The sequence below is a fragment of the Ornithodoros turicata genome, chromosome 2 (assembly GCF_037126465.1).
Source record: "Ornithodoros turicata isolate Travis chromosome 2, ASM3712646v1, whole genome shotgun sequence".
NCBI classification, from domain to species: domain Eukaryota; kingdom Metazoa; phylum Arthropoda; class Arachnida; order Ixodida; family Argasidae; genus Ornithodoros; species Ornithodoros turicata.
Genome location: NC_088202.1, coordinates 99,197,473 through 99,223,144, shown reverse-complemented (window position 1 = coordinate 99,223,144; position 25,672 = coordinate 99,197,473). Strand labels below are relative to the sequence as shown.

The 25,672-nt window shown below is 46.4% G+C and overlaps 1 protein-coding gene across 1 annotated transcript in view; it reads left to right on the top strand.

Moving 5' to 3' along the window:
- Window positions 1-5,216: 5,216 nt before the first annotated feature.
- The window catches only part of LOC135383883 (normal mucosa of esophagus-specific gene 1 protein-like), a 47,663-nt gene continuing 27,207 nt past the window's right edge, over window positions 5,217-25,672 (top strand). Inside the window, exon 1 of the mRNA XM_064613176.1 lies at window positions 5,217-5,285. The gene's annotated coding sequence lies outside the window, so the exon portion shown is untranslated. The remainder of the gene's footprint in view (window positions 5,286-25,672) is intronic.

Genomic DNA, 25,672 nt, shown 5'->3' with positions numbered 1-25,672 from the left:
TGTCAACAAAGGTTGGTTACAACTGAACGTATATACTGTTGCTCTGTTCTATGCTTATTTTTGGTGCGTCAATAAAGATATCTCTCTGTCTCTCTCTGTTCGTTGTTTTAACTGTGAGAGTGACGTTGACAACGAAACTGGAAAGCGTCTGAAATTTCGCGGTTTCACGATTTCCCCGGGCAAGATAGGGAAGCCGATCGGCGACAGCGCTTGGTATCTGCCATTGAAAATAATTCAAACGGCAAGGTAAGATTTTTGTTTGTTTGTTAAAGCAAGTATATCATTCTAAATTTCAAAAAGAAGAGTAATTCTTTCACTAACTAATTCTTTGACACTACAAGTAATCCTTACTTCACAGGCAAGAAGGCTTTCTCAGCATCTGTTCCTGATAGTAACACAACATCTCGAAACTAGTTTTAACTAAAAGCCTAGCCGCTTTTACCAGCCTAGCCTAGCCGTGAGACCACTTATTCTATGCGTTTCATAACTATACTATTTTGTGAAGTAAAGCAGATGTCAAAATCGTCGTGCATCAAATACATAATGCTGAATTCGGGACCGTCATGGTAACACGGCCCTGAAAGACAGCAGTATCGGCGTAAAGAATATTTCACCCCGTGCTTCACCCTGTTTCAACGGAACATTGGATCTACGCGGCACCGACTGATCTGTACGCCATGACCATGCTTACCAGTATGCACAACGTACTGTATCTTGCAGTTACGACTGGGCCGACGTTTACCTTGTTCTGAGTTTCACGGACTCCGTACATATGATATGACCACTCTCGTCAAGCTTAAATGGACTATCGCATCCGTCCCGGTCGATTCCGAAACTATAGTGCTGTTTTACTCCGCGTTCATCACTGATAATAACGCCGAAAATCGGACGCGAATTGGTGGCGTTGTGCCTGTACAGTTTGATGTAACACGTAGCAAGAGCAGACGACGCATATTTAGAATATTCCGAGATTCCCTCTCTGGAAATGTCACACGGACAAAGCCAATCAGTGAGCGCCCTTTGGCGCGGACGAGACCAATCAGGGAGCGGCTGGACCCAGACAGCACACTAACTTGGTCCATTATTGTCGGGACACTGGAACTACCGGTCCTATAAAGGACTATGTTTACCACTATTCTTCCAATAATTGTTGCAGCATGGGAATATTTGTCCAAGACTGCCAATAACCGGTCCATATTGATTGGTCATTGGAAATATGGTCGCCATATAGCCAACAAACAGGCGATATTAGCTGAAGATTGGTCTAAATATAGCCGAGGACCAAACAATATTGGATGGAAGCGGGCAATACGGGACGAATACGTCCTGCGACCAAACTATATTGGCTGGAAGTGGGCAATGTGGTCTACATATAGCCGTCAGCCAAAGAATGTTGCCTAAAAACTGGCAATATAGTTTGCATATAACCGTCTGCAAAACAATATTCCATGAAAGTGGGAAATAAGGTCTACATATTGCTGGCGACCAAACAATATTGGATTAAAAAGGGCAATATGTAAGGACTTCCATAAAAATATTACAATGTGAAAAGCTATATTTAAACGCCCACCTGCGCCCACCTCATCCACCTGCGCACTGCTGACGATGGCCCAATAAGGCCGAAACAGCTGTGCTGGTGTGGCGACGTTTGGGATTTATAAATATATATTTAAACGTGGCTTTCTTGAGACTTATTGATTTTTTGCTATAGTAGTTCCAGTCCACCAAGTTGGCGGCGCTGTTGTACCATCTGACGTCATTTGTTTGTAAACAGGGAGAGGTCTGTGGGAACTAACTAGCATTCAGCCACAGGAGGAAGCCCACAGACCAATTGTTTATTCTGCGGGCACGTAGCGCGTGCCCGCTGTTGCGGTAGCCGTCTTCTTCTCTGGTAAGTGGCCGCCACAGATACTCCCCCGCCCAGACACAGCGGCAGCGGTGGTAATGCGACCAAAAGAGCAGGTTGCAGCAGTAGCAGGAGCTGTGCAGGGCGGTTGTGCGGAAGCCTGCAAAGCAGCAATCGTGTGGGAGGCTCCGAAAGGTGGTGTCGCAGAACGGCGGTGATGACGCAGCATTATGTGGTCCAGGAAGGCAGGTGCGGGGCTGAAGGAGTCGTGAAAAGTCGCGCGATGAGTGGCATGAGAGGCCCTTGGAGATGTGAGCCAGAAGGTTTGAGAGGTTTGCGGGGTTTGCTGGGCCGTGAAGAGAGGTTGGAAGCCGTGTTGGCTGCGCGTAGGTGGCGTTGCTCGCCGCGTTGGTGAGCTGCCGAGACGTCGGCTGCAGGCAGGGTGACGTCGGCTGCCGTGACGAGCTCGACCGCTCGGCGAGCACGGGGCTCTGGTGTCACGGCCGGCAGGTGATGGTAGTGCGGTGGTAATGAGGTGTGTTGCGTGCGAACCTTCCAAGCTGACCTGATGACGTGGAGGTGACGACGATGGCTGCCGAAGGTGGAATTTGCGCATGGTGGTGGTGTGCCGTGCGGTTAGTGGCCTCTGTTGCCGGGTGGAAAAAGGCAGCTTCCTCCTGGGAATGACGTTGAGTGGGCCTGGGAAGCTCGGTGCAGAAGATGGAGAATTCAGGGTGGTAAGAAGGCCGAATAGTCCGGAGGTGTTCGAATGTTCGGGTCACCAACTGTGGGAGCTAACTAGCATTCAGCCACACAGGAGGAAGCCCAGAGACCAACTGTTGATTCTGCGGGCACGTAGCGAGTGCCCGCTGTTGCGGTAGTCGTCGTCTTCTCCGGTAGGTGGCCGTTACAGGTCTATACCTCCTGGTTCCTGTATGCCTGTTTCCTGCCCAGATACCTTGCGGGCATATATGCGCACATATTACTGCGCACAATGAAAAAAATAAACAAATAAAGGAAATAAATGCAAGAAAAAGACGTTGTCCGTAAAGGATGCTCAGCCACATTACATAACATAACATAATGGGAAAGCCGCGCCTTGCCGCCACGCTCATGGCGTAACGTCGCGTTTCTCTAAAGTGCATAACACTATCAGTACTACTAGCATTGGGTTAGCGTATCGCCCCTGGAGATGAAACTCCCCATACAACATCTCAACATAAAGTAGTTGTTGTTATTGTTGTTGTAGTGTCACACTGAATGAGCAAATTTCAATATGTAGGAAAACTTGACACAGAAATGGGTCTCACTTACTGTATTACAATATTTATGATTTTTTGTGTGTCTTGCTGAGAGCTAATTGGAACCATTGAAATACTTTTTTTTGCAAGCAGTTACTGGTCCCATAGGACAACAACAACAACAATAGATGCTGACGATGAGATGGGGTGTTTCACCGCGGCGGTGTGGTACCCTACCCCATTGCACGTGGAACATTATATGAAGATGATGAAGGAAGGATGAAAACAAGAGAACAAATTAAAGCGTCTGGAGCAACGTGGTGGACAACAGGAAGTCCATGAACAGGTGAAGAACCCGATGATGGAGCACAGGATCTTCATAGGGGCCAATGAGTGCAGCTAAGTTGAGTGGTCTCTTGCTGATACGAGCAGGCTCATCACACAGTATCCGCCTTTGCGTGCCGTAGCGTGCACATTCCACAAGAATGTGCTGGGTGTTCGCCCCGACACCGCAGGTGGAGCAGAGGCTTGTGTCACAGCATCTGATCATGCATTTGAATTGCGGGGTGAAAGCCACATTGAGGTGGAGGCTACGCAGGAGGGATGTAATTCGTAATAAATGGGCAGGGAAAGAAAATGGCAAATTTGGGACTACCGAATAGATGAGAGATTGATCCGTGATGTCCCGTCGCCATTGCTGCAGAGCCAGGGGCTGAAACCACTCAGTTAGTAGGGCCCTCCTGTCATCCCTCGACAGCACAATAGGCACGGCTGTCGAGGACTCATAGGCAACCGTTGCTACTCTGTCAGTCTCCTCATTGCCTGATAAACCGCAGTGACCGGGAATACACTGCAGGGATATATGATGACCTTCATCATGTAGACCCTGAACTTGGTGGAGAATGTCTACTACGATGGAGGCTGAAGACCCACGAAGCCCCATAGTTGCCACACATTGCAGAGCAGCCCGTGAATCGGTGTAGACCAGCCAGACACGCGGAGGAACTTGTGATATCTGCTGCAGAGAGAGTAGAATGGCATACAGCTCCGCCGATGTTGATGAGGTACGATGTGAGAGATGATATCCACGTGAGACTGCATCAGATGGGACGACAAAAAGTACACGACGAACACTCCCGTGTGGTAGATCAATAAGTGAAGACGGCAGTGTGGTCAGGATATCTAAAGTGCATCATGTCCGCTGCCAACTGTTAAATAACTAAAGTTGACACTTGATGAGTTGAAACAGGGACAGATAGAGTGATGGCAGCGGAAGCGAGCACGGAGGGGTCGTGGGAACTGTTGGATGGATTATGAACGGAGGGAGCATGGACCTGACATGTATGAGGCACTTGAAGACAGCACTTTGGGTGCCATGCAGGACAGGGAGGATGCACACAAGTGTACCACGAACTAAAGCGTGGTGGAGGGCCAGAAGGGGCTTCCCATCCATTCTCCACTTAGCCCTGGCAAAGTGACGGCTGATAGATATCCACCGGTGGGCCTTTGTGTCCAAGTAGTCGCCCTGCTTCTTCGAGACAGGTTGGAATCAAGGATGACTCCGAGAAATCTGTGATGTTTAACTTGTCTGAGCGGCGTATTACGAATGGAAAGCTGGCAATGGCGCATGTCGCTCTTAGTGAAGGCCAGCGCTCCTGTTTTTGCCGCTGAGATATCCATGCCTGCTTCAGAGAGATACCGCCAAATCCTATCCAGCGAAAGCTGAAGACGACGGCGTATGGCTGGCCTCGATTTGCCAATAGTCCAAATACAAACGTTGTCCCTTAGGTAAAATAACAGAGGGTCTCATTCTTGTATCTGTGACCCCAGTAACAATGGTTCTCTTTTGTAGGAAACGAATTGACACAGTAGGAAACTCAGTGGGTACTGCTTCGCAATTCGAACAAACTGGTTAGCATTTCTTTCTCTCCTATTCATTCGTGGTTCATACACAAAGCGCGAGTCATCGGAGAACTCTGGAAGCATCCGTTGAGCCTTGCTTGCTGCCCGAAATCCTAGATGGCGGGGGAACGCAATGAACAGACCCACGCTCGCAAAATCGATACATCGAGCTGTTTTGTTTCCGTCTTATATGTCCCATATCGGGATAACAAGGGGTCACTTTGAGAAATAGAGGGAGGGAGTTTTCCAAGTGGCTATCTGACATTGCACGCGCGCAGGGACCCAGCGCCCTCAAGGTGGGTTCGTTTGGATCATCCTTTTATGTTTAGCTAATACTCGCCCTTTGAAAATAGGGCAAATACATATGGCTAATCTAGATGGCAGCAGCTTGTTGAACAGAACACGCTAGAAATTTCAGTCCTGAGCGTGCGCAACACGGCCACACGAACTGCTCTGGAGGCCTTCTGATACGGGACCTGATTACAGTATATTGGGTTTTCGCATGGTTAAATGGAAGGTAATGGTTTCTCTAGTTCTAGACAGCGCATGCGATGTGACGTACACATGCTGAAGAAAGTCTTTCAAAAGTTATCGGAAACGAAAGGAAGAAAAATTACGGCAGAAATCACTGTGCAGATTGTCATTGAAATCAGATAGCACTTAAGAGCTGATCGTGGGTATTCCCCGACGATGGACAGTAGAGGCCTGTGCAGACTCAAGTATAGCTGACGTACTTGGCAACCAGTAGCTTGTGTATGCCCCTGACGAAAACACAATCCATAAGACTTCCCGTATGGGCTGTGGGAATTTTATCGTCACTGGCTATATCCAAATGGAAGAGTTCGTCCATGAAGTCCGCGAACCAGTTATGCTGCGGCTCCTTAATGTCCGTACTGAAGTTTCTCATAGGCATGTTGTATTCCTTCAAGTTTTCTACGAATGCGTTGTTTGCACAGTAATTGAAAGTTTGGCTAGAAGGAACCTCTCGATCTTATCTTTAGATACCGGTAATGTATACCAGCACGACGAGGGTGGCAATCCTCTGACTCACCAGTAACCGTGTTTGTTTCCATTTTCTCCAATTTTTCGGGAAAAAAAACGAAAAAGAAAGCGGTTTTTTTAGCAATTCAAAATTTCCGGAAATTTTGCATCTCTAGCTGTACCACAGTTTCAGAAATCTCAAGGGTAGTAGATAGCTTTTCGTTGTCTAGTGCGCGTCCCGCTTGCGTTGCAGATAAAGTTGGTGCTCTTCGTGATTTTGCTATTACATTCTCGCCCGCTTAGCTTAGCGCATTTTACACAAATGTGCTTCGCGTTGCTCTCAGTCTCTCTTGCACTCGCACTCAATTGTTGCCGCGCCTCGACACGATATACACTTGAACTGGAGAAGTTCTTCAGCCGACAACTGCTTGCGCCGTTGCGTCCATGGTGCGACATCTAAAGCTCGCCTTCTGTCATGGCGGTGGCGGAGCTGATGAAACTGCTTGCCGCAGTCGGCCACGCTCAGGCGGGCAACGACACGATCATGTGTCGTTGTCGTCGGATCATGTGTTCTGGGCCGACTTCACAGGGAAGTATTGCGACATTTGTCTGAAAGCGTCTCAGAAAAACACACACACACACACACACACAGAAAAAACCACCAGACAACACAGCTGGCGCCCTAATTCGAAACCACGTCACCTCCTAGTCTCGGTGTGGAACGCCATCATCATAACCACTAGGCTACGGGAGGTAGTGTTTCACGGCGTAGGGGGCGGTGGCGGCGGCGGTGATGGCGGCGGAAAAGCTTGCCGTAGTCGGCTATGATCAGGCGGGCAACGTAACGATTATCGCAGGGGGGACCGTCTGTCCTAGACAGACTTCACAGGGAACTGTGCAGACAATAGACGAATGGCTGTTAGTAAACAATCTACGTCACAGCGGCAGGTGTCACGACCCGTCGTTGGCTAAAGAAAGACACGTGGGTTGGCAACCGCCGATCACATGCGTTGTTTTGATACCTGTTTTCGATGATGGATGCCATTACGCGAAGGAGATTCGAAAGAAAACTTCATGTGGCGAGGCAGATACTACGCTGACCTCACATCACAAAACCCGAAAAACACGAAGTCACACGACGGCAACACCAACGTGCGCTGGTTTTGCCAACTATACACTCTTTCCCAATCACATGATATCTTGATGTGACGTGCCGCGGCGGTTGGTCTATTGTCTTAAAGCCCCATAAAATGTAATTTGAATGAATCGCATGAATACACTGTAAGGCATTAAGGAAATACAACTCCGCACAGGTAAATATAGGTCCATAAATTAATAAAGCAGAATACGGAAAAGGCCGTAGGCGTCCTTGTGCAAGCCCATCTTTCTGGTAAACTGTCGCAGGTGCCATTATCTCAACGAAAAAAGAATACGTAAACAGAAGCGGCGATTGGATAGAGGCTTGATGGTGGCAGCAGGCAAATTATTTTGTGTAGCAAATGGATCCGTGTAGAACGAACTGTGTAGGTAGCAAATGGATCGCGCGTCGCTGGATACCTCTATGTCACGGAACACTATTCAACAAGCAAATAATTGGAGAGGTATTAACCACATACTAGTTAAGATGGAAGAACGAAGGTTTGGTATCTGTGGGTCGGGCCTGCGGTTGCTATAGTATTTTTAACATCACTCACACATACGCGCGCGCGACCGCACACAGTCATTTCATCAATTATTAGCGAAACGTCGGTTCACCTACATTGTGAGGTCACATACATAAGTACGCAGAGCAACATCAAAAAAGCTTGAAGATTTCAAGTTAATACTGTTGGACAAATATACCTCTGTGTTTACTCCGACTTATTAAATAGCAACATTCGGACAAACTTTATCACGCATCCTATTACAGTGATACAGTCGGGATAATAGAGGATGAATTGCAAGCACGCAAGAGGCAATCTTATCGAGCAAAAACAAAAAAGCAATGAAGGGTAGGTATGTGTAAACCACTTCCTGCATGCATACACAGTACACGCATCGAGTACCCTCGGCACTGCAGACTATTTTTTGTGCAATCAATGAAGGTGAAGGTCACGACCTAATGACCTGAAAGCAGTCTATGCCTCGGACTACAGCGATGATTCAAACGGTGACGACGCCTGTCTCATTCATCATGCAAGATGGATCGAAGCATATTACTGCCATGTCATTTCAGAGAAGCGCAAAAATTTCCGTAATTCTGACCATACATGGGGGACTATTCCGTCAATAGCTCAGGCAACAACTCCAATAAGCAAGAGTGCGGGACCACAGATACCGTAACTGGTTAATTTTGTTAGTAAAATTTTGTGAATTACACAGTAAATTCTTTCAAGCTTTGGTGAGGTCGGCAAAGAGAGAAATAGCTATTCCACCGTTATCTAATGATCCTGAAATGCATTCTGTAACGTTTACGAGTGCGGATTCCGTCGAGAATGTGTACTGATTTCTGCATGATATACTAAACTTGCTAAAGTAACTGGTCAGTCTTTCATGCAGAAGTTTTTCAAATATTTTACGAAGAACCAGTAGAAAGACTACCTGTTATTGCTAATGGTGCAAGCACTTCCTTTCTTGCATACGGGAATAATAACTGTTTTTTTTTTTTTTAGCACACTCGGAAACGTTCCTTGTTTGAATGACAGGTTAAAGATATAAAATATCACGATATAAAATATCATGTTTTGCTAGCTTGCGTTTGGATGTATTCACGTTATCGTGACCCGGGGCTGTGTTTCTCAAGGACGATATGACGTCAGCAAGGGGAGCAGTAGGGCACGCGCTACTAAACGGCGTCACTCATTTTCCGGAGCGTGGCGTTCCCGCGCTCCTACCCGCAAGTCGGAGTGCTTCTCGCGATCTCCACCCTCGTCTCCGGTTGGACCCACCTGCACCTTAATTAATCTTTTTGAGGCTGCAGACAGCCGTATCCGAAGACGGCTCTACCGGAAAGGATCATTCAGTGACACCCAGAGGCCTAGAGGCGTTTTGCACACACAACGTGCACACATCACATGCACACGCAACGCTCTCTTTGCTTATAAACCCGTTTAGTCTGTGACACTGTCACGTTGTTGTCCTGCTTTTCGTTTTCTTTCATTTTATTTTATATGTCATTTTATTCTAAGGAATAGCAAGCCTACTCTCCGCCTGGCCAATCTCACCTTTTCCTCCTTTCTTTTTTTATAAACATATCCCCCCCCCCCCCCCCCCCGATTGGCAGAGGCTCCGGAGCGAGAGGGACAAAGTGGACGGAGCGCGCTCTGCAGAGTCTACTTTACGCTCTCAATGAATGCGGTAGCCGTGATAATGCAGGGGCAGACTGTACGCCAGGCATAGGTGGGACGGATGCAAAATAGTCACTAAAAGCAGCGAGAGAGAACAGGGCAGAGGGAGCAGAAGGTGAAGGTATTGAGTCGAATACATACATAGGGGAGGGAACAGGTATTTATACACGCAGCAAATGATGGCCGTAATGCCTTAGTTTTTTCTGAGTTTGCAGCACTTACGAACGAGTACTGCAACCTATAAATAACAGGTCGTGATTCCAAGGAACCCTGTAGTGACTACGGCGTTACGAACACAGCGTGATGAATCCAATCCAAGAATAGAGATTCGGATTACAGCGCCCTGCACTGTGTGAGACGCGCTTTGCCCCCCGCCGAAGGCAGATGGCATTCCGTTGGGGAGTGCAAATCCGTATGGCACCACCGGGAGTAGACACTTGGCCCACACCCATCACGGGACAGAAATTGCTCTTTCAATACTGTAAACGTATATTTATTCGTGATGTATTAATTATCGCGAATTTCGCGACTGCTACACATCGCGAAAAATTGTACTCGCAAACACAGTTCGACGTTTATCCTGCTGGAGGAAAGAGCCCTAGAATCGCGAAATTAAATACTCGCGAATAAGTTCGCAAATGACTGAATGCGCGTGTTCGCGAAAATTAATGCATGGCGAATAAAAATACGTTTACAGTACATCCGGCCATCAAATCATCGCGTGCTGTTTTGAGCTGCGGGCGGATGTGCGCCAGCACCAATGAGAATGTAGAAACCCTAAACTCAATTTTCTGTTGGCCGTTGCTTCTTCTCCCTTTTCTTCCGGTATCGATCTTTCTTGAACCGGATCTTGGATATTGGATCACATTTTCTCGCCTTGTGGGGTCCATTAAAATAATTCTTTCATAACAGATTTGTACCGATGATTCAGGCAAGGTAATGCAACTTTCGTGTCATACGTTACGATATTTGCTTTTGGTGAACGCTATCGAGGAAAGGAAAAGCGCAAGGATAGTAAACGGCGACCGCGATCAGATAGAGCTTCTTCGGCAAAGCAAGTCTTCGCACTGTAAATTAGCAAATATTACGGTACTTCGAAGATCGGAAATAACAGGGATCCCTCCCTTTTGTGCCTGACCCCCATTTCTCACGGACATGAAATAAATACAAAAGACAAATACAACAATGGCGTATTTCATTCTAAGCTCTAATCTGCTATGAAGATATTGGTGCTGGAATTTCAAATCAAATGCCTGCAACGGATTTAGTAAATACCTTATTCTAATAGTTTCAGAACGATTTACTTTTGCGCCTAGAGAAAGCGGATGTGTAACACCACGTCCTTCCCATGTGATCTGAGCTACCAAAGCCTCAGCCCAATAAATCGGTTGTTGTAATAATTAACGCTTGCTACAAACTTGATGGTGGCTTCGAAGTCATTTGCTGATCAATCTGAAAGCCTTTGAAGGGCTGTATGGGCCGTTGTTCCGCCGACGACTCTCGAGGCAGCGACGCCTCACGCTCCTCCAGTGACTGAGCATCTTACAGCTCCTGTTCACGCTTCGTACCGCTTGCGGTCCGGAGGGGTCAACGCAGTGGTCATACAACTCCATGATGACCTTCCTCCGGCACACACCAGCGACATGTGCCCAGCAGTTACACGCTTGAGCACGGGTCGCGCTACGAAACTGTCGTCCGTGGGACACCTCGGCATTTCGTATGTAATCGACCCTGGAACTCGCCGTAGCCTTCCACCTGGTCGTCAATGTCGACTGATGCCTCCCCCTCCATGCAAGCAAGCAGTTATCCGTCCTTGGGTGCACGCACGAGGAAAGGGAATCGTTGTCCCGTCTGGTACACGAGCAAACCCTGACCCGACCTCTTCCTGCTTCAAGATCTCCTCCACTTCTGCGTCGACAGCCCCTGGGGCTAAACGCTCAGGTGCCGATGCCGGCGGTGCAAGCAGAGGTCGGGATCTCAGAGTGAGGTGTGCTGAGTGATGGCACAGCCCGTGGATGACGATGAAGGTGCTCCACGCACACTAACAGTATAACTCTCATGGCACTTCCAGACTGAAAACAGGGATGAGAGCCTCTCTCGATCTCACATTCGGACTTTCAGGACATTTCGTTGTCGCCGGACAACGATAACGTAGAGGAAACGCCACCTGCTCTTCTCAATTTCCATGAAGAGCATGAACAGTAAAATAACCAGTCATAGAACCAGGAGGTCGGGAAAATACGCGGAGTCGGTCACGTCCATTAGCTTTCGGTATGTCCCATTGTGCAACACAGTCGGTACGCTTTTTTCATTCCCAGGAATACTGTCGTGCCGAAACGGACGAGTACCACCTTTCATTTAATTTCGTGTCTCGAAATTCCGGGATTTCGCTATGCCAAATCCCGGGATTTCGGGATAGTGAATTTCGGCTTTCTGGACAACGAATATGCAGTCGTACGAGTGAAAAGGAAAGAAAGAGTGAAGAACGGAACCGATTTTGGTTTCAAGCGGCCCTCCCCTAAAAATATCATTTGTAATCCGAAACCGAACCAACCTCATCGTCCATGACATGCTACTTTAATCTCCATGAATACGTATGTTTGAGAGTGAGAAGAAAAAACTGAGACAACTTTTTGAGAAAACTAGATTGGGATGCTCCAGACCAGAACACGACAATTACTGTGGATGAGTAAAAGGGGAGAAGAACAAAACGCACCAGTCCTCAGAATACTCCAGCGGAAGACGTGAAAAACGTCATTGCTTTTAGTAGTCGCATGTGTTCTCGTACACTGCTAACACTGCTAACTGCGGGAAATATGCTGGGGCTCAGCCACAAGATATTCCGTAGCGGACAGGAAGAGACGCATTCCACCGCAAAGTCGATATCCCTGCGCAGTGCGAAAACTCAATATAATACGCGGCGAAACTTTTGCCCGGTGAGGTTTTTGTTTTCTTCTTTTTCCTTTCCTTCGTTTTTTTCCTACTGCGCGCGTGTGTGTTTTCTACCACTAGAATGTTCTTCCGACGCGCACTGTATCACAATTTGTGATAGTATGATCGATGGGCAGGTAGATACATTTCTACACATCATCCTAGGAGTAGCTGCAAAAAAATCCCGACCCCGGCCCTGAATCCCGGAATTCACATTTAGAAATCCCGAAATCCGGGGATTGTAAAAGCGGCCTGGGATTCCGAACCCTGAGTTGATATATGAACCACGTTTCACGCGGTAGGCCCCCGTTCTTCTTCCTTAAACCACTGGCAAATCCACCTGCAGATTTCTTCAAAGCTTTCGGTAATTGAGGTAAACTTCACCAATATAAAAAGTTGCACAAATCATTTTGGGGAGATTAAATGGAAAACTAAACATGGAAACAATTGACAAACACAGTTTGTAATTGCAAACTTGAGGTTACCTTCCTTCCTTAATTGTCATCAATTCCTTGTCGTGTCTCTATCACTGATCTCTATGTATAAAGGCTGGATCGCGCATGGGAGAGGTGCTCGTGGGGCACGCATTCGGGCCGCCATGTTGGTAGGCCTTAAAGCGCTGTGTGCGCGAATAGAAAACAATGGTAGGCAACGGAGATTGTGAGTATTTATTGCGCTGCTAGCATTCATCGGTGTTTGTCATCACACACTTTTGTAAGGTGCCAGTATACTGATGTATCCTAACAGTGTTTCACAGGTGTCCTGCCGTTCGATTCTTAATTACGTTATGTTTTGCATTCGGAAACTAGACCGTCACTGCAGTGCAGCGCTGGGGATTGTACTACAGCACGTTTCCCTGTAAACTTAATCAAGTTACTAAGTAAGTGGTGACACCTCCTCGTGAAATAAGACTTATCTCCTTTTGAAGTACAGCGCTTTTTTGTTTCTTCCTTCATTTGCTCTGATTAAGGTGAAATTGAATGTCCTTCTCACGTACTCACATGCTTTTGCTTAATAGAACTGCAGCGTGAACAAAGCTGCGTAGGGACGGGGGCCTGCCATCCAATTGTTATGTGGAGCACGTTGCAAAAAATGCAGCTGCACATCTGAAACTCCAATCATTATCATCGTCATCTAAAAGGGAGTGTGGTAGCACTGCCGTGAAACCAGGCACGATTTCTGAAGATCTTCTATGACACTTTCCACAGTTTGCACACTTTTCTTCAGCGTCAGTCTCTCTCATAGGAGTCACCTTGCATTAAAGGTCAGATATGCCGATTTTGTAGTGCCGCAGAACTAAGCGATACCCGCGCTGTGTGTTCATTTCCGAACACTGATTATGTGTGCGAAATATCTTGCTCCAACTGTTCGTAGTTTTCTTAGAAAACCGTTTTTTTAGTTCCCAGGCCCGGCCGTCAGATCGTCGGCAAACCCTGCGCACGGGCACACCGACGTCACGTACTGCTCTCGGTTTATCTGTCTTTGGCATATCTTTGGCTTGGCATGGACTCTTGGCTTGGCCGCTTGGCTTCTTTCGTTTCGTCCTCTGTGCATCGTACATAAGCGAACAGCTGTTATGTTGTTGTTAAGCCGGAAACAAAGCATGTGAATATTTTTTTTTTGGCACGGCGTCGTTTGGAAAGTGCACTTCCTTGTTGTGACCTTGCCTTTTATGGGCTGGAGCGATATGATACGTGATATGCCACGGCGAAGTTGTCGAGGATGCGACGGTGCTACGCTGTTAGAACAATTCATCGGAGCATTCAAGTGTTACCTATTATAAGCTGCCAAAAGACCAAGCAGTGCGAAGCTCTTGGCTGACAGTGGTGCCTGCTAACTCCAGAGGCACGACTCCAGAGGTGCGACTCCAGAGGCAATTTTGAATCTCGGCACGAAATCGTCTGATGAAAATCTGAGGTGCCCGACACACAACATTTTGAACGTGCCACGGAGGATCAAAGAAAAAACGAGAGCAAAAAAGGTAAGTCGAGGTTCAGATATAAAAAATAGCAAGCTTAATGAATCGATTGTGCAGCTGTCCTACTGCGCTTACTCTGATATAACCACGATTAACAACACAATAGTATTGATATGAATTATATATGAATATGAACTATCACAGGTGCACGCTGAAGGCGGAAATGAAGCAGGATCTGGCTTGCATCTGGTGCATGAAGAAATTGCTGACACGTTAGTTGCAGTCTACCTCCACCAACAGGTATGACACTGTGATGTTATAAAGTATTCACCTATGTTCAACTTTTCATGTGCGCTCGCATGCAGACATCTTGACACCACTTTTAAATCTGCCCTCAAAGTTACAACCTGTGCTTTCAGGGTGGAAAACAAAGGTCGCCATTCCGATTAGCTGCTATCTCCCAGTTCAAGCACTTTTGCTGTCTGGACACTGGTTCCTGTGGATGGGGTGTTACAAGCTTCACTGTCTGATATAGAAGGTACGTTACATTAGCTCAGTTAATTTGTCTTTTGCACATTTTTGTTACTGTTAGCTGGATTACTGTTGGACATACAATCCTTTGACACACAGAAGCTGATGTCGCCTCTGATAACATTTTAGAATTTTCAGTGTCATCAACGTCCATTGAGGAAGGTGCCTTTACTATCTGTGAATCTTTAATTGAAGAATAGCCCAGAATTTATGTTAACATTGTCTACTCTTATTAATTCACTGTGTTCTGAGAGCTAAGAAAAATGGAAACTATTTATTTCTCCCAACCTCACACTGGATGTGGTACTGGCTTGACATGTAAGCTAAAATACCTGGATTCTTCAATAATTGTGTTCCACTTGGTGCATTACCGTGGGCAATGCCACCTTCACAACATTTTTAATGGGTCCGGTGCACAAATACTGTGTGCATACTGCATACATACGCACTGTTCGATAGGCAAAAATACCTGCGCAGTGCTGTGTAGTCTTTTTACCCAAAGTCCATACTCTTACTGCAAAGTCACAGTACGTAGAACAGCAATGTGCAGGTATGCTGCGATAGAGATTCACAACAGAAAGAAGACTGTTGAGAGCATCTAAATTTTAATGAGACGAGACTTTCGTGCAGAAGGCTGCTCTTGTTAATGTCTAACATGAAGTTACAAAATCCCAGAATATATAAAACATGTTGTAATGTAGAGAGCGAGGGTTGGTACAGACATAACAATAATTCTACAATCATATATAATAAAATAAAAAGGGGGTGGGGTATATAAATGGGGTTAGGGGGTGCATGTTTTTGTGAGACGGTGCTCATTACAAACAATATCCAGATGTTAGACATAAAATGCAGTAGTTTGTAGCGTGCCACACAACGCAGCATGGTGGTGTGATTCAAAGAAAGCTTCTGGAAAATGTACAGAATCCCACAAAAAGTTTAAAATGTGATTTGTATTTCGTTTTACGTCTCTCGTCGTTACATACCATCGTCGACGCTGTTGCACATTGATAAATCGTACGTAAAACTTGTCCCATAGCAGTATGCGGTTTCTCAAATACATAGCACAATTTTTTCCTGCAGGAATAAAAACGGTGTCGGCATTTTCTTACTAACACGCCTGTCGAAACGTCAGTCTCTACAATGGGTAAGTGCTGTAAAGGGGCTAACGCAGACGCGACTTGATACAAATTGTACGTGCTCACAAAACACAAACGACGAATTCCAGTCACAACATCGCACAGAGGTTGGTTCGCGAATGAGTTCGCAGCTGCTGCACTGTTTACTTATCGCGGAACGGTGGAACCCGACTGTCCGCCATCTTCAAGCACAGATACGCGAAGCCGCGAGAAGCCGTAGCTGAAATCCACTGAGAAGTACGAAGGCGCGTACACGTCACAATGCCCGTTCGGGTGCATCTACGTCATAAAAATGGCTGCGCCCATGTGTGTTTCGGAATGAATTAACTGTTTTTGTTGACATGGTACTGTACCGAACTGACAGAATGAAGGTGCATTGTGGGGAGAGCTGGATGTGGGCTTTCAGAATATCACAACCGTTTCGACTATTTGGGATATCGGCATAGCTGACCTTTAACAGTGACTCACATCTTACATTTTAATGTGCGAGGGCTCTCTTGCACTACACATGTACGGTTTCCAAACTGCAACATGACGATTTGGAGCTTGAAACTGGAGCACTGGTGTACCCTGTCTATGAAATGATATCAACTGAATCATGTCAAACGTGATGTTTAGTGGAGGATGGCCTTCTTGGTTGTGCATTCTGCGTGACAAAGATGTAACATGATATGCTTTTGTAAAGAAGATAAGTGATGTTATGCTCTATGAATAAAGAGAATATACATTTTTCAAGTTCAACATTTATTCTTGCATATATGCATTTCAAGATACAATGAATGTGCAGGGAGGAGACAAAACAATATGTTTACTGTTTTGTGACCTCCTTGCAATGACAATATATATATATATATATATATATATATCAGGAATGGCAATGTACAGGTACACTATGTAAATTTGTTGCACCCAATTTTCATACATGCTGAATTTTAATTTTTTGTTTTGCTGCCTATGTGTTCAGTGTATTACAAATTGCTGAATGCAAACAACACTTTGTTAATTTCAAGCTTTTTGCTCCCATCTAAGGTATTCCTATCCTGAAGGAACCGCCACTTCGACACCCAAAAATATTCAGTAGGTTTCACTCTGGCAGGCCCTGCCACTGCAAGTTTCCTGAATTGAAATCCCTCAAACTGTGTCATAATCTTAAATACGTCAATATTTTTGCAAGTAGTTGACATGCTGGAGGACACTCCTCCTGCAGCTAAGGCAACTACAGAGAGTTGCAGGAGGCCGAAGGTAAACCTACAGCTGCATGAGTGTGATCAACAGTAGTGCGTTCTCAAGAAATAATTTTCTTCTTATAGCATATATGTGCATGCCTAGTAACTGAAACAATGATCACAGTTCCCCAACAAGTTTTAATTCCTGAGGGTGTATACTGTAGAGGCGGGTTACATCTACAACAGTTAATACAAGGTATTATATACTATGAATACCTTTAAAAATCTCATGTGACACATATGCTTTTACTTTTTGGAGGTGGTGCGGTGATCGAAGTTTGTGGGCACTGCTCAGGTTTTGCACCCATTTCTTGAGTAGGTCGAGGCAGCTGTGAAGGAGAGAACATTGGTTAGGATGCAACTAGTTAAAATAAATATGTTGTTTAGTAAACGTATTGCATAAATGTTTAAAACATGGTTTACAAGCCCGATATCTTTTAAAAATTTCAACGTTTAAACGCTGTTCTAAAAAGAATTATAGCTTCATCACCAAGACACAACGCTGGGTGAAGGGGCCTAAGGTGTATATAAAACTCTCTGAAGTGATGTGTTCCATGATGTGAACATGTAAAGAGAATGTGCAAAATTGGGAGGGGCTCACCACAGTGCGTGCACTGAGGTGGTTCCTCCCCGTAAAGTAGGAACCCGTGAATGAGGAACATGATACTTATCTGTAAGCTCGATCGCATCAGACGATGACACAGATGATGCTAGATGACACAGACGATCCTCTGGGTAGCCCCCGTGGGGAAACCTGTATTGAGAGACGACTTTTGCCTTAAACACTGCTACAAATAACGCGACAAACTACAAATTATTATTATCGCAACAAGCTCATAACATAGCTCAGACACAAATGCGGTATCCAAGTCACACCACACCACCGTTACGTAGGATTCTTTGTCACAAATCAAACCAAGGCACAAAACAATACCAATACATGAAAAAGATTGACTCTCTTGTTCTCATTACGTCGTAATACTGAACTAGTGCGCGAAAGTGATTCAAAGAAATGACTGTGCACTTGCTTCCGTAGAGAACACCGTGTACCGTGCTAGCAATGCATGCAGAAAAGCGCTCGAGTGCTCGCACATTTAGTTTACGTTGGTTTAGTTAGTTTACATTAATTTACGACTAATTAGCTATCATGAGAAAGAAGAAGAAAACCTCGAGACATTTCCTGTGTCTCTGTGTCTTCTTCTTCCTTCTGTTCCTTTTTTATTTGTTTGTCTTTGCTTTTGCGTATAGCAAGCCTCCTCTTCTTCCTTTTTTATCATCATTAAATCCCCCCCTGCAGACAGAGGAAGACGGAATACAATACAACAATCCTCAGTCTCGGGGTTTTCTTCCGTCTTCCGGCTAGCCTACGTTTTATGTCTTCTTCATAGCTACTGCTCATCATAGTACCCAGTGGGGTAATGTTCCAAATACGTTTATGCTCAGCTTGCTTCCCTGTTTCAAATGTGCCCTTGTTCCCTGTTCGCCTATACACAACGCATAGAGAGAGTATGAACGTCGTCGACCGAATTCCGACTTTGAGACAGTTGTTGGCAGTCGAAACCCCCTTGTTACATCTTGGACCGGCAAGGTATGACGGGTGGGAAAAGGTCACGCCAATTCACCTTCTGCCCCCACCCCGGACGTAACGTATGTGATCTTTTTAACCCCCTATAAATACACCCCTCCAATGCGCGTACCAAAAATGTTGATGCCAATCACATCCACTTTATCATACTTTCCTCTCCCACCGGGCTGACACATAACAACACCGGGGTCCCGGCAGTCGTCTGTAGGAATGCCCCGGTGGATTGCTCGCTACGTGTCTGTCACACAGGTAAGGCTATTTCGTGCGTTAGTCCGGCGGTCAATATATGCATAGCCGGCTTTGGGTGTGGGACACCAGCAGGTGGACCACTCTGTGTTTAGCAAAATTTATGCACAGCCCAATAACTAAGGGGCATTTCTGTAACCAGGCATTCCTACTAACAATATACCTATAAAAGAGTGTTCGTGTCTTCGAGTCCCCGGCATAATCCATGCACTTGGAGCAGTGCTGAGACTGTCAGCTTTCTCGTAAATTTTCCACATTGCCGCAAAATGTAATACGGTACAGGGTGTCGGAGCGAACCGAAAACCGGAACCGAAAACCGAAAAAAAAAAACGCTATTTTGGTGCGAACCGGAACGGAATCGAAACCGTATACGTTTTTTTCGCTCAGGAGGAAAACCGAAAAATATATTTAACGGTTTTCGGTCCAAGAAAAAACTTCGCCGGTTTGGACTACGGATAGGCGAATGAAACAGACGTCGTGTGCTCTGAAGTCATGTCATGGATACTATACGAGGGTTACGGTTACGGTGGAATGTATGTCGGTATACTATGACCCTTAGGCTCCCTTTGTAATGGTTTATCGTTCGCGCACGCACACTGACTTAGAGGTACATGTGACTCTCTAGCAATGTGCCGTATATAGTGGTCGTTTTAATTTGATCCCCGCAAACTCTCCTCAACTAAACAGCGACCCAAGGGGGCTGCATAACGGCTTCTTTATCGGTAATGTCGCGCAACGCGTCCCTTGTTGGAGTGCAGCTAAGTTGAATACATTTACGTATACGCGAGGGCAAGCCCGTGCGAAGTGGCAGCTCCTTTGTGGACAGGACACGAAGAAAATAAAACGGAGCCGTCGAGCGCGTTTGTGAGTGAAGGTGTTCCTCGATTTGTATCCTACTCGTGCGGTGGTGCTTGCTGTCTAGACAGACATTCGGATGGGACGCGATCGCTCCAATCCAGCAAGAAAGTACTTTACGTATGACATCATGACAAACAAGTCCATTTGTAGCATGTGCTTCAAGAAAGGAGAAAGCCCTTTTGAACAGACAGGAACCTACAGGAACCTGGAGATACCAATTTCACAGCTGTCTATTAATATTAAATACCATGTACGCGGAATACACGGGTTTACATTTTGTAACATAGGTTTTTTTTTTTTTTTTGTGAGGATGAATATTCTCGGCAGAAGCGGAACCGGTTAAAAACCGGTATGAACCGTTATTTTTTTTGCTCCGGAGCAGAACCGGTACCGGATCGTTTATGATGTAACCGCAATGAAAACCGGAACAAAAAACGTTTCGGTTCGACACCCTGGTAATACGTTTTGCGGCCCATCACAAGGTGTAGCATTTCATTTTGTGTCTCAAGGCTGCTCATTTTAGGTGCCTTCAGTGATTGCTGTAATGTGCTTCATTCAGGCAGTACGCGCTGGGATAACATGATTAGTGCAACTCTCTGATATTGACGCCAAAGGTAGTAACGTAACCATATAGTGGTCCATACGCCACACCTCTGATTTGATTGTGCAACCAAAACATTCCGAGACTAGTTATGTAGCACGATAAGAATGACGCCACGGGAACAAGCGCAGAGCAGTTGACGTCAATCACCTTCATTTGTTCTCATGTCGAGTGGCGTTCATTTTTGAATATTGGTTGCTGTGCTACACACGTTTTTGTGACCACGTGTACACGAGCAGTTGCGATTTCAGAATTGACTCTAAACTGGAGCAGAGAGCAAACATCAAATTTTGCGTCAAACTCGGCAAATCTACAACAAGACATATGAGATGATCCAGCAGGCTTATGGCAATGAGGCGATGAATCGTGGAAGGTGTTTTGAGTGGCACTCGCGCTTGTGCATGAGGACCGTACAAGAACCATTCAAGGCAAGTTGCTGACACCGTCGATGTGTCATATGGCACAGTGCAGGGAATCTGCGGCACTGCGGCAAAATTCGTGCCAAAGATCCTGACCACTGAACAGAAGAAGCATCGTGTTGAACTCTGTCGGGACCTTCGTGAGCAGGTTTTGAACGACCCAAAACTCATAACGAAAAGATGGTGTTAATTTTTTCTTTTTCTGTTCTGTCGTGTTGCCTAGTCTCGGGGTTTTACATTATGCACCAACATTCATGTCGAGGGTGGGGACGAGACGTGGGTATACGGTTATGATCCGGAGACCAAACAGCAGTCTTCGCAAGAGCCCAGCAGCTGGAAGAGCCCAGCATCCCTAAGATCGAAGAACGCGAGGCAAGTCAGGACCACGACCAATTGCATCCTGGTCTCTTTTTTTCTTATGTTCGCGGAGTTGTGCACCGTGAATTTCTTCCCGAGGTCCAAACCGCTGATACGCAGTTTAACTGCGACGTTCTCAGGCGTTTGAGGGACGATATTCGGTGCAAGAGTCCCGAGCTTTGGCGCGGGGCCAATTGGATGCTCCAACACGACAATACACCTACTTACAGGGCATTAGAAACTCTGCAGTTTCTGTGTCGCAGCAGAATAATCACAATTCCTCACCCGCCTTACTCGCCGGCTTTGGTCCCCTGCGACTTCTTCCTCTTCCCAACGATGAAGCTTAGGCTGAAGGGTCGCCGTTTCGAAACCGTAAACGAGGTCCAGCGTGAATCGCAGAAGGTGCTGAACATGCTCCGAGAACAGGACTTCGAGGGAGCCTTCCGAAAGTGGGAACATCGCTGAGAGTTGTGCATCCGTGCACAAGGAGACTTCTTTGAGGGTGATAATAGCCAAACGTAAACAAAGTAGATACTTGCCTTCATATGCGCCTATAGTCTCGGAACTTTTTCATATCACCTCGTGACAATGAAAGCGCACAGGAGATTGACCTGCCAACGATTGTGTGCGTGGAACTGAACGCATCCGAGTGAACTAATTTTTTTCTGTGGGGTCTGGAGGAAAATTAGGTGTGTCGCGACCCATCTTGCTTGTTCTTGTACACTGGCCGACCACAGGTCAGACCAGTGAACTTCAGGTGGAGGGTGTGATGAAATGTCGCTTCATCTCCCGGGTATTTTCAAGATATACAAAGGGCTGCCAGCGAACAACGACAGAACTTTGCACGAGAGAAACGGTCGCCGCTTCGCTATGAAAGTTGGCACTGGTTTGCACTATTTGTTACCACGTGATTTGTCGAAACCGTAGCAATGTTTGACCGTGTCTCTCGGTGCCCTTCGCCATGAGTGAGCGTGAGCGTGGCTCAGTGGTTAGTGTAATGGTCATGTCACGTCGAGACTGGGACGTACCCGTGTTATAACCCCGGTGCCGGGTGCGCTGTCTGGAGTTTTTCCTGGGTTTTCCACAGACGTTTTCAGACATGTGTCGGCACAGTTCCCTTAGAAGTCGGCCCAGTCGGCCGCACATTCCCACAGGGCGTCCGTCGTGACGTTGCCCACCTCTGTGAGGCCGACAACGGCGAGCCCTTCACAGCAGCAGCACCGCCACGACGACGACGAAGAGGCAAGCGTGTGCATAGCAACCGGCGATATATCATTAGCACGGAGTAAGCATTAGCTCGGAGAAAGACTAGGAGATGAAACTTCACTCTCTCCCGCGACCAGAGAATGTACGAGGAGGAATCTACCTCTCCCGTCCGCGCCCCAGCACGAGGACGCAAAATTTGCCAACCATGCAGTCACGTGATACTGTCGCTTCTCCGGCGGCGTGATTAAAACACGTGAATTAAACGCTAGAAAAGAAGTAGAAGATGAAACGCTTTCGCGATCATCGTGCTCCCGTCGTCTGCTCAACAGAACCGAGAGACGAGATTGTTTTCCGCTGATTTCGCAAAATAAGAAGCGCTATGTAGTTGATAAGCGTGACGTTCATTGCCAATACAAACATAGTTCACGTCAATCAGCTTATCTTCATGCGTAGAGGCTGCCATACGATTCGCGAAAAGCACTGATTTTCACATAGCTATCCATGCAAAAGCGCAAAATGGAAGACAGCGCCGCCCTGCCATCTGTCGCGTAAAGTCAGCAACTGCCTTTTTTCTCTCCCCCAACGTGACAATCTCTGGTCGCGTCGGCGCTTCCTTCTATGGGCAGTTCCACCTCCTAGTCTTCTTAGTCCGTGATGATTAGTAACACCATAGTAGGTGCATTCTTTTTGAAAGAAAAGTGCTGCACTCGTGCTGCACCGGTTCTTAATGTCACGCGAGGTGTAGACACAGTTCTGAACCAGTTACACTGACATGACACCACCAACTCCTAAAAAGGGTGAAGTGCAGACCCTGTCGTCTGCTACAAAACGTTTGCTTATGTGTGTTAGCATGGCTGTGTTGTAGCCTGTTTCCTTCCGCTTTGTTTGTACTAACAATCCATAAGCGGGTATTGGGAGATTCTCCTTCCTGATAGCATCCTCTTTTAACGGCGTAAATGCTCACAATAATGACTGAATAATTATTTCCGCACATGAAATGTTCTGCATTGGACGGACAGGCGATAAGTACTAGTGAAAAAATAGCTACTGAAAAAAAAAAAAGAGACTTCTTGTTGTCTGTCCCTTCGTGTTCCCTAGTCTCGGGGTTTTTACATTATGTAAGTACTAGTGATCGCGTTTCCGCAATATGCACCTCATCCGGTTCACGTCATTCTAACTTTTGCAGACGACATCAGTTTTGCGACACAGATGGAGATGGAGGGGTACGAAAGAGCCAGGTGACGAGCGTATACGTATCTATAGTTTACTTCTGCGTTAACTGTGCGAACAAGAAGTATGACATATATTTAAAAAGAAGCACACACAAATTGTGCTTGATGTCACGAGTAAATACTTCCCATCTTGAATTATACGCTCGCCGTTATCCGACAACAGCGGGCCAAAAACGAAGTGCTCTCCGCAATCTTGTCGTCTGCTGCTCTGCACCCTTCCGTTGCACTAGCGGGATACGTCGAGCAAGAAACTCGAGAACTAGTGCAGAACTAGGTCAGCACTGCCCCAAAAAGAATGGGGACGCGCAGGTGCAGTGCGAGTGCATGACAAAATGAATGCGAGAGTGTTGCACTCCTTGCACTAGTTCAGGAGGTGCAGGTAAAAAGAATGCAGCTAGTAATCCATAGGTGGTACATTTCATTTCCTCTTCCCAATAATGATATGTGGCGCTTCCAGCGGCCTAATCAAGCGGCCTCAGTAACTAACCAATGACCCAGCTCTCCCATGTCCAGATCTCTAGTATCGTAGTAGGTCGTGGTCGGGCATGGGCCAAGAACGGCATGAAAGCATTCTGGCTACGGCAGCCGGGACTGAACGGATTAGTTGCAAAGATTCTCCAGCGTGGCTTCCTTTAGACTGCGATAAAACCAGCAGCACGTTTGGTTAAACCTAACTCTGTCTATTGCTCATGTTTCTACTTCTACATTTTTCTTTTAAAAAAGAGAGAATGAGACCCTCCCCACCTCTCCAAGAATGAAACCCTCTCCCCCTATCCCATACACACAAACAAAAAACCACACTCTTAAATTTAAAACACCCTTTAGGGTGTAATCCGGGTGTAACTGGGGTGTAAACTAATTTTTACTCCCATATTACACCAGCTCGAAGAAACATCCTGGGATGAGGGGTGTTAAATGGGTGTAATAATAACGCAACACCTTATTTACAACGTCCACTGAGCTCGGATGTAAAAGAGGCGTAAAATGGGTGTAGCGGGCATAGAGCTTTTACATGAACTGTATTTCTTTTGAAAGCACAATGATATGCTTCATGTTACCTACAGATGCATACAATAGGGCACCTCAGTAGAAATTTTGAGTCTACACTCTAAATCCTGTGACGAACATGCGCCAGTTAAAAACGTTCCCTCAGAAAGTACAGCCGGTACACAGCCGTAACCGTCTGGAAGCAGCCGTAACAGCTATCAAATAGCAAGCTCAACGATCCCTATCGCCAGATATGTGTGCCCCGCTGAATAGTATGTGTGCCTCCTGAGCCGTATACTCGTGTACTTGTCGAATAATCCGTGTGCCGGCTATGTGTGCCTTCGCTGGAGCGTACTACGTTGTTCCGCGCCCCGCCCGTGAGGAGTGACGTGGCACCGCGTATTCTACCGCAGTGCATTCGTCGCTGCGTTCGTGCATGTTGTGTGCCCTGCAACCTCGCCTTTGAAAGGACGACAACCTTGCTTTTCAATTACAAGTTTAATGTTTGTTTAAGGTAAGTCAACCTGTCTGTGATGCAACGTACGACGCCTGCGTTTTGCTTGTGTTTAATAATCGTTCTGTTGCAGACGATGGACACATTGCAAATGGCGGCAGGAGTGGATCGGCTACATCGGTGAAGCGACGATTTATATTACAAGCGAGGCTAATTGTATTCTTTCGTTATAGGTGAACGTGGGACTGTATCGACTGCAAGGACGTGAGTTACAAGAAGCTGTCATATTCTAGCATTAACGTTTGAACAATACCAGCGTGATGTTCACTTCGGTTTCTTTACAGGTAGTGTTGGTAGTGTCCTGTCTCAACGGTCACGCATATGCCTGCAAAACTGCAACTGCTTCTCACATCGAAGAGTTGTCTGGTGCCACATGCTCGGACAATTATTCGTCGGCCATTTCGTTTGAGGAACTGTCGTGTTCGTCACTAAGGATGATCTTGGTTGAGCTTTGCAGTGCCAGCCTGGTGCATCGGAGGGGTTGTGTCCATGCAACGTGTGCTGTGTGTGTGCTGGGATTAGTGAACCGTGCATGCTTTCCATTCGGCCAACGATGATGTACTGGATGAAATTTAGAGGTATGTGCACGCCAAAAAAAGTTGGTGTTTCAAGTTCAATGTTCTTGG